The following is a 10,529-nucleotide window of genomic DNA, read 5'->3' on the forward strand; positions in this document are numbered from 1 at the left end:
CCAGGAATCGAACCTCAGTTTCTTGGTTGGTGCTCAACCACTGAGCCACGTCAACAAGGCTATTCCATCATGTTTTTGATGTCACTTGCTTGTGTCAATATTTAGCTTCATTCACGTTTGTGGATGGAATAATTAGTCGCTTATCAGTTCTGTGAAATGTCAGAAATGGCAGTTGGATATTCCTTTCTTGTCCTACCACATATCACTTTGATTATTTAACAATGATAAAGTTCTACTGCAATTTTCTTAGCTCAGGGTTTAGATTTACTTTCTTTGAATGAAAAGAAAATCTTTCAGCCACTATTACCGAATGCTAAATGTCTTTGAAAATTCACTTTTGCTGCAGACTCCATAAAGTTACTTAATATCAGCCTAAAACTACAAGTGAAAACAGTCCTCATATATGCAAATTATACATGACAAAGTCATTCCAACAACTAACTTTGCTTGAATCACAAGTAATGCTAGTCTCCTTTGAATACTTCTTGTGCTGTGAAAAGTTACAACAATAACATCTCCACTACCCCACAAATTTCAGCAGATATATTTTCTGAGCTTAAAGTATACATGAAGCAGGATTTTTTTGTACCTTGCTGCAAGTGCAAAGTATATTTTCATATTTTAAAATCCATTTAACTATAAAATTGAGGAGCTTCTACCTAAGTTTCAGTTGGAAGTCACTAATCCAAAATGTAGTAGCATGCTAAAATCAAATATCAAGATAATAGTATAATAAATGTGAGGGTTTTTGTATTTTTATGAGTAATGAATATGCTCAATTAAAATTATGTGGACATAAATTAATAGAGTTTGGCAGTACTTGTCTGTGTAAAAATACCTTTTTAAAGATTAAATATATAAAATCTCAATATAAATCAGCATTAACAGATTAGCATTTGACATCTATTTTGATGTTAAAGAACACTAACTTTGAACACCACTTGACCAAGGTGTTATCTCAAAATGAATAATTCCATTCCTCTCAGTAATAAACCTAAATTACAAAAAATGTACTCAGATGTTAATCCACTTTGGATTTTTATTAATATCTATTTTAATTTTATTATTAATTTGTGACAATTTTCTCCTTGTTATGTAGTAACTATGGTAATAGCTTCAATTTAATCTCTTGAACCAAAAATTCTAACATTTACTATCTGGCCCTTTACAGAAAACACTTATCAACTTTTGTTTTTAAGATATATATCTTTTACTTGTTATCTTTTCTAAATACACCCAGGGATTTTAAACAGTAATTGAAATCTCAGGCAATGGCAAGAAATGAAATATATGTGAGTGTGAGTGTTTGTGCATTTAGTGATCAGAATCCTTTCCCTTATTGAGGAAGAAATTCTGGATCTTAGGGAAATAAAATCTCTAATAGATTCATTTTCATAAGCCCTTTGTCAGCTCTTCTTTGGGCCAAGCCTATGCTTTGTATTGTGTTTTGTTTTGATTTTTAATTTTTAGGATCTCAGTTGAGAAACTGCACCCACCATATCCTTCCAGGTATCTTACTTCGCTTGTCCTTCCTGTGAGAGGTATGTTATAGCATTTTCACTGCTAAAATAACACACATCAAACACAGGTAATCAAATTTTAAAAACTATTTTATTATATCAAACTGCAATAAATTCAAAATGTAAGCACATCTATTAAGGTTCAATGTGTGTAAATTCTGGAATAATTTTTGAAAAAGTTGCAATTATTTAAGAATCCAAAGAATTTGTGTGTTGTTTAAACTTTAGACCTCATGGATATAACAGCAGTGAATATTCTAAGAAGTTAGCCCAGAATATCTAAAATTATATCAAAAAATATCTGTTTTATTTGCACATAGAGTTAATCATGCATGCACTCATTCTTAAAAATGTAATAAAGATACAAAAGCAGGTCATTGTCTCACTTAATGAGACAAAGTGTGGTGGGTGAACGGGGAGGATGTAAAGGTGGGAATAGGAACAGAGGCATGAAATAAGTAGTAACTGAGAAGTGCTATTTTTGAAATATTTTAAAGTGAAGTTTTAAGAGAATAGTCAGAAAGCTCTGAAGTTGAGTTGCCAGACTTAACAGATGAAGTTACAGAATGCCTAATTAAATTTAAACTTCATATGAACAACTAATATTTTTAATAAGTACCTTTCAAATATTGAAAGAATGGTTATGCTCATACTAAAACATTCTTCATTGTATATCTGATATTAAAATTTAAGTGGGTGTATTTTATTTTGTCTGGAAACCTTGCTTTGAAGAATTTATAAGGAAATATCAGTAACAAAACAAGTTGTTAGGATGCCCCCAGGACCATAAAGGACTCCGGCCAATGTTACAGAAGAAGAATTGAAAGAAAAGTGTTCTCTCTCACATTTTGTTCCAGGAATTTTGGAGCTCAGCAAGCAATTACACCACTATGTACTGGGATTTTTTTAGAAAGGTCTTCTTTATAATGTTTATAATATGTCATCCTCTTTAAAAATCAATTAATTTAGTAATTTGTAAAGACATAGATTCAGCCAAAAGAAAGATCATTAATATCTTTTTGTTCAAAGAAGACTCCTAAGTTGGTTTCACATTTCCAAGCATATCATACATATGGAAACTTTCTGGAGATATGAAAGTACCCTATATTGGAAAAGGAGATCCTGCTCACAAAATTTATTTTCTATGCCCCTAAAAGAATGCTTGAAGGCATTCCAGAACCTTCACTTTTAAAAAGTGTTTTGATTATAATCTCTGTAGCTTTTAACACTTCTTTCCTACTCGAACTCTAACCCAAGAGATAGAACAATTTCTGTTCTTACACAGGGGTTAATTGCTATGTAGTTCACACACAGAGTAAACATTAAGGTCTTCAGACTGTTGAGTCAAACTGTTTGGTTTCAAATCCCATTTCTCCTTATTAGTAATGTCGTCTAGGTTAAAACAATGATTACTCTGTATTACAATTCCTGAGTTGTTATATGGAGATAATAATAACATCTACTCCACAGGGTTATTATGAGTATTAAATAAGTTAACTCAGAGGGAAAAACAGAAAATTTAGACCAGCCTTCCCTGGGTTGAAACTGGAAGACAATTCAAAACGCAACTGAAATCTTTAAAATCTTTTTAAAATTAAGAAAGAGCCAACTAATTAGTAAAATATTATTAGACAAAGATCCTTAAGAAAATAGAAATTTAGTGCTGAACTCAGCACTTGGGGTTGACTTGACTTAGCCCCAAAGGAGGGAAACAGTTGCTTTTCTAAATCCATGGCTGAGAAGTGAATTGTACTTTGGGTTATTTCATTGTGTTGTGTGGATAAAATTCAGAGTCTACAATCCACCAGAGTAGATGTCTTTGATCTTGATCCACAGTGGGCTGAACCCTATTAATAAGGGTAAATATGAACCAAACTAGAGCTCTCATGGACTATAGTCCGCTTAAATTCATTATGAAAGCCCAGAAAACATTAATACCTAAATTGATTTTAAAATAATACCAGATTTCTAGTGACTTAAGAAAGTTATATATTAAAAAATATTTGCAGGAAATTCCATCATCTTAGGCCTCAAATTTCTACAAATAATTTTAGAAAAACAAAGTCTAGTATAAATTCAAAGAAAAACAAAACAAAAACAGACACACCAAAAGAAACAAGAAACTATGAACAAAAAACCAGGAGAGAAAGTCAGACAACAAAAGCAAATCCACAGAGACTGTAAATGCCGGCACTGTCAGGCACAGGGTGTAAAACAACTATGCTCAGTATGTACAAGGAAATAAAAGCCAAGCCAGAAATTTTTAGGCAAGCAGTTCAAAACTATAATAGGGAACATTAACAACTGGGAAAAGTACTAAATTGAACTTATAGAAATGGAAAGAACAAAATAAAAGACTGAACATATGGGTTTGTTTATTAGTTATATCTGAAACTCTATTTGTGAACTAGAAGACTGGTAAGAAGAAAGAATTCAAATAAATTTGAAAAAAGATGGAAAATAAAGATGATAAACAAAATATAGAAGAATACGATAATTTTAAATTGGAGTCTCAGAGGGACAGGAAAACGAAAATGTAGCAAAAGCAATATTTGAAAAGATAAAGCCTGAGACTTGCCCATAACTCATTCCTAAAATGAGTTAATACACATAAAGCTCTGAGGACAATGCTAGACACATATAAAGTACTCAATAAATTCAAGATATTATTTATTCTATCTCATAATACTTTCTTGATGCTTCTTTGATATGACCTTTCCCCAAGTTCACAAACACTTCATTTCAGTATTTCTAAGCCATGTGTCATGCATTGAAATTTGCAAGAGAGGTTATGCAAAAGTTGGAAAAAGTGAGAACACTGGATGCTGTTGAGTGAAAGGTTTGGGTGGAAAATGAGTTAAACCCAGGAGGTTGATAGATTGATTGGGAGATCAGCATAGATTTGGGGAACTAGAAGTCTCCATTAGGTCACAGAATAGTTTTGTATGTGAAGAGGAGACAAGGTAAAAGATAAGAGCTTGGGATTATAATGTAAGATCTCTAATCATAAAACTTAGAGGTTGAACAGTATTAAGGAAGTCCAGTTCCATGGTACAACCATTGTTGTGGTTTGCCGAATAAAAGTGAAGGTAAAATATTCAATTTACATAAAGCCTTATTCACAGGGACATTGATACCACCCAAGATGAAAGCAAGAATAAGGTGAAATGGATAAATATAAGGTAAATGAATAAGCTCTTGATACAAAAGAATAAACTGACACTCACTAGATGATATACTATGTTGGGTAGCAAGTTTAAGCAAAGTGGCAGCTCTGGGGAAAGTAAGGTTTTGGGTGTGATAACAATGGGCTGCCAGGAAAAGATCAGAACACAATCTAGGTCTCTAAAGAAGAAAAGTGTGCACATGTAGCTTGGAAAGCCTGAGATACTGAGTTATGAAATAGTACTCATGCAGTACCAGAGCTTCCAGGTATTACATTGGCCCTTTGTTTCTCTTCCTGCTTCCCTTCACTGATACCCTTTTCATCAGGCAAATGAGAGATAAATCACACATCAAAAAAGAGTAAAACTATTTAATCCCTGAGCAGCAACACGGGTATATTGCAGTCCAGTTTGATGGATGAGGAAGCCTAAGTGAGGCTTAGCCCTTCATAGGGAAAGGAGGGTGTTGAGATTGGTCTCAAAGTTTTGTAGAGTAAGTGCTAGGAGCCCTGGCAGAAAGGGCACAACGAGGCCCTTTTTGATGACCCCAGGCACATAGTATGACATCACAATTATCTTCATCTTCTTTTTCACTCCCTGAGGAGCTTTCACCAAAGGCCACACAGCAGAATTCTGACCCAGAGGAGGGGTCTGAGTGGTTCACACAACAGTGAATCTCTTAGTCTGATTACTCTCTGAAAGGACTTTTGGGGAAGAGCAGGGTGGCAGCCAGGCAGAGTGCCCTCAGAAAGAGGAGCGATCCTCTCCAACTTTGTTGAAGAGGAGGTCCCCCTTCCCCAACCCATGGAATGGTTCTGGCCTGGAAATCTGCACCTGTGCAGCTGGTCCTGGCTGAGTGGGGGATTCAGGTATCTGGCCTGGAGGGAGCCTGAGCAGGAGGCCCAACCAGAAAGAGCCGGCCATGATGAAAGTTTAAAGAACCAAGGAGAGTGGTTTTTTAAAATATCCCCTCCTGCTAGGGTGGTGACAAGGGGGTGCCAGTGACTCAGGCAGAGCTGAGGCATTGGAAGGAAAGGAGTGCCCTCCCACCCCTCCTACAAGCTATGGGCAACACCCCCAATGAGAGTCTGTTTAAACCATCCCGATCAGGACCTGGATATCCCCACAGAGCCCAATTCCATGGGAGAAAGGAGAGCTGCACAGAACAAGGACATTCAAGATGTGAGTCCCAAGGCAGACCCAGCCTCTGGGCTAAGGAGGACTGCCCACTGTACTACTTGAGTTTCTGCCTTGCAGGGCGTAAGTCAGGTTGTCCAGGGCCAGGCAGGGACAGCTACTCACATTGGTCTCCACCAGAGAACTTCCGGGGAGGTGAGGGACCAACACACCAAAGGGCCAGATTCAACATCAGAGCAAAATCCATTGAGCTCCATAAATGGCAGATCCAAAGGGGGTTTTTTTGTTGTTAATTTATGTTTTGATTAATTTTTCTTTCTTTTTTCTCTTTTTTCTTTCACATTCTCTTATTTCTATCTTTCATTTTAGTTTATTTTTTCTCTTTCTCTTTCTTTTTTTCATTTGTAATTTATTTTTTTCAACTTTTTCTTTTCCTATTCTATATATTATATTATTATTTTTGAAATTATTATTATATCTGTTATTATTTATTTTTATTATTATTATATCTTTTTTTACTTTCTTTTATTTTTATACTTACTCTATTTCTTATCTCTTCCTTATTTTCTTTCATATTCTCTTTTTTCACTTCTTTTTCTTTCTCCTCTAATTATTTTTGTCTCATGTCCTTTAGTATTTTTTGTGTGTTTTGTGTTTGTTTGCATTTTAGTCTTTTTGTTGTGTTTGTTTTTATTATTGTTGTTGATTTGTTTTTTCCTTTTGTTTTTGGTGTGATATGGTTTTGCCTTGTTTTGTTCTATCAGCACCTGTGAACAGTTAGCATGATGTGCTCAGGGCTGAAATTCACAGTAAACAAGCCTGAGGGCTGAGCCCATCCAAAATGGGACAACATAATCAAAGCCAAAATTCAACAGTAGAGCCCACATAACCTACACAAGGGACATTCGTAGAGCACCCAGCTCAGAAGATCAAGGAGACTACAACATTGGGTCCCAAAGCAGGACACCACACCAAACTGGGAGGCATAGCAGTCTTATCCAATACACAAAAACACACACACACAAACAAAACAAACAAAAAATGGGGAAACAAAGAAACAAGCCATAAATGAAAGAACAGGAGGAACCTCCAGAAAAAGCTAAATGAAATGGAGGCAAAGAGTCTATCAGATATAGAGTACAAAGTAATGGTTATAAAGATGCTCAAACAATTCAGTGAGAACTATAAGAAACTTAATGAGGACTACAAAAAACTTAGTGGGAACTACATCAGGATGAACAATGATATAGAAACCATGAGTAAGAGCCAGTGGGAAATACAGAATGACATAGCAGAAATAAAGAGTACCCTAAAAGGGGAAAAAAGTAGATTACAAGAAGCTGAGGAATGAATCAGCGAATTATAAGACAAGATAAAAAAAATCCTATTTAAAATGTCCTACTTAAAAGTCATGAGGAAAAATGTAGGTGAATTGTTGGACAACATGACATGGAGCAACACCCACATCATAGGAATAACAGAGGGAGAAGAAAGTAAGCAGAGGATAAAGAACATGTCTGAAGAAATAGTAACAGAAAATGTCACTAACCTGGTGAAGGAAAAAGTCACACAATTTCAGGAAACACAAAGAGTCCCAATCAAAATTAACACTAGACTCACAGCAAGACACATCATAATTAAAACAGCAATAGTTAAAGACAAAGAAATCATTTTAAGGGCAGCAAGAGAGAGACAGTCAGCTACCTACAAGGGAGCTCCCATAAGGCTCTCAGCTGATTTCTCAACAGAAACACTACATGCCTGAAGGGAATGGCAAGAATTATTCAAAGTGATGAAAAGCAAGGACCTGAACCGAAGACTACAATATCAGGCAAGGCTATCATTCAAAACTGAAGGTGAAACAAGGAGCTTCCCAAACCAAAGAAAAAGGCTAAAGGAGTTTATTACCACCAAGTCAGCATTACAAGAAACGTTAAAGAGAGTGCTGTAATAATAAGAAGAAATATATAGAGAGAAGAATAGGCACAAAAATAAAAATGGGAATAAATAAGTACAAATCAATAATAACCTTAAATGTAAATAGATTAAATGCTCAACTCAAAAGACATAGGGTAGCTGATTGGATAAGAAAACATGACCCATATATATGTTGTCTACAAGAGATCCACCGAAAAACAAAAGACTCTCACAAGATGAAAGTGAAGGGATGGAAAACATTTTCCAAACAAATGGAATCAAACAAACAAACAAATGAAAGCTGGGGTAGCAATACTCATATGTGACAAAATAGACATAAAAATAAAGGCCATAACAAGAGACAAAGAAGGTCACTGCATAATATCAAAGGGATTGGTCCAACAAGAGAATATAACCCTTCTAAACATATCTGTGCCCAATAGAGGAATAACAAATATATTTTAAAGCTCCTAGAGGATTTTAAGGGAGAGATAGACAGCATTACAGTCAGAATAGGTGAGTTATCACCCCACTGGCACGACTGGATGGATCTTCCAGGTAAAAAATCAGCAAGGAAACAGCAACCTTAAATCACAAAATAAATGAGATGGATTTAAATGATATTTACAAAACACTTCACCCCAAATCTACATAATATACATTCTTCTCAAATACACATGGAATATTATCAAAGAGAGACCGTATGTTAGGACACAAAATAAGCCTTTACAAGTTCAAGGAGATTAAAATAACAACAAGCATCTTCTCAGATCACAATGGCATAAAACTAGAAATCAGCTACAAAAAAACCCCAAAAAACCTCAAAAACATTCAAACTCATGGAGGTTAAATAACATGTTATTAAACAATGAATAGGTATCAATGAGATCAAGGAAGAAATAAAAAAACACCTATAAACAAATGAAAGTGACAACACAAGAATGCAAAATCTATGGGACACAGCAAAAGCAGTCCTGAGAGAGAAGTTCATACCATTATAGGCCTACCACAAGAAACAAGAAAAAGCTCAAATAAACTATCTAACCCTACAAATGAAAGAATTAGAAAGAGAAAAACAAGAAAAGCCCAGGGTAAGTAGAAGGAAGAAAGTAATAAATATCAGAGTGGAAGTAAATTATACAGAGACAAAAAAAAAACCCCACAAAAATACAAAAGATCAATGAAGCCAAGAGTTGATTCTTTGAAAAGATAAACAAGATTGATGGAAACTTAGCCAGATTCATCAAGAAACAAAGAAAGAGGACCCAAATATAGAAAATAAAAAATGAAAGAAGAGAAGTAACAAATGACACCGCAAAAATACAAAGGATAGTAAGAAAATACTATGAACAACTATATGCCAATAAAATGGAAAACCTGGGCAAAATGGAAAAATACCTGGAAACATGCAATTTTCCAAAACTGAATCAGGAAGAATCAGAAAACCTGAATAGGCTGATAACAACTAATGAAATTGAAACAGTAATAATAATTTTAAAAAACTCCCAGCAAACAAAACTCCTTTACTGGATGTCTTCACAGACAAGTTTTACCAAACATTCAAAGAACTTAAACCTATCCTCCTCAAACTATTCCAAAACACTCAAGAGAAGGGAAGACTTCCATGCTCTTTTTATAAGGTCAGCATTATCCTAGTTCCAAAACCAGATTAAGACACTACAAAGAATGAAAATCACAGGCCAATATCCCTGATGAACATAGATACTAAAATCCACAAGAAAATATTAGCGTATCAGATCCAGCAACACATTAAAAAGATCATACACCATAATCAAGTGGGGAGTTTTCTGGGGATGCAAGGCTGGTACAATACTCACAAATCAATAAATGTAATACATCAGCTAAACAAATAAAGGATAATAATCACATGAGCATATCAATAGATGCAGAAAAAGCATTTGACAAAATCCAGCACCCATTCTTGATTAAAAAAAAACAACAAAAAAAAAAAACGAAAAACAAAACAAAACAAAAAACTCTCATCAAAGAGGGAATAGAGGTACCAAAACTCAACATAATAAAGGCCATATATGACATACCTTCAGCCAACATTATACTCAATGGGCAAAAACTATAAGCATTTCCCCTAAGAACAGGAACAAGACAGGGATGTCCACTTCCTCCACTGTTATTCAACATTTTACTGCAAGTCCTAGCCACAGTGATCAGACAAAAAGGAAAAAACAAAAGGCATCCAAATTGGAAAAGAGGAAGTAAAAAAGTCATTATTTGCAGATGACATGATATATTGTACATAGAAAACCCTAAAGACTCCACCAAGAAACTGCTAGATTTAATGAATGAATTCAGCAAAGTAACAGGATACAAAAATAACATCTAGAATTCAATAGCATTTTTATGCATGAATAGTGAAGTTTCAGACAGAGAAACTAAGAAAATAATCCCATTTTCCACTGCAACAATAAAAATAAGATACATAGGAATAAACTGAACCAAGGAGTAAACACCTATACTCAGAAAACTAAAGGACTTTGAATAAAGAAATAGAGGAAGATACAAATAAGTGGAAGCATATACCATGTTCATGGAATGGAAGACTTAACACTATTTTTTTTGTTTTGATTTATCTCTATTGTCGAAAGTATTAAACATGTCCCCTTTTTCCCTCATTGATCACCTCCACCCTGAACTCCCCATTCCAGGTCATCACCATACTATAGCCTGTGTCAACGGTTTATGCACATATGCATGTAAGTTCTTAGGTTATTCTCTCCACTCCCCCCCTACTCCCCCCTTCCCACTGAAATTC

Source organism: Miniopterus natalensis, chromosome X (assembly GCF_054644295.1).
Source record: "Miniopterus natalensis isolate mMinNat1 chromosome X, mMinNat1.hap1, whole genome shotgun sequence".
Taxonomy (NCBI): Eukaryota; Metazoa; Chordata; class Mammalia; order Chiroptera; family Miniopteridae; genus Miniopterus; species Miniopterus natalensis.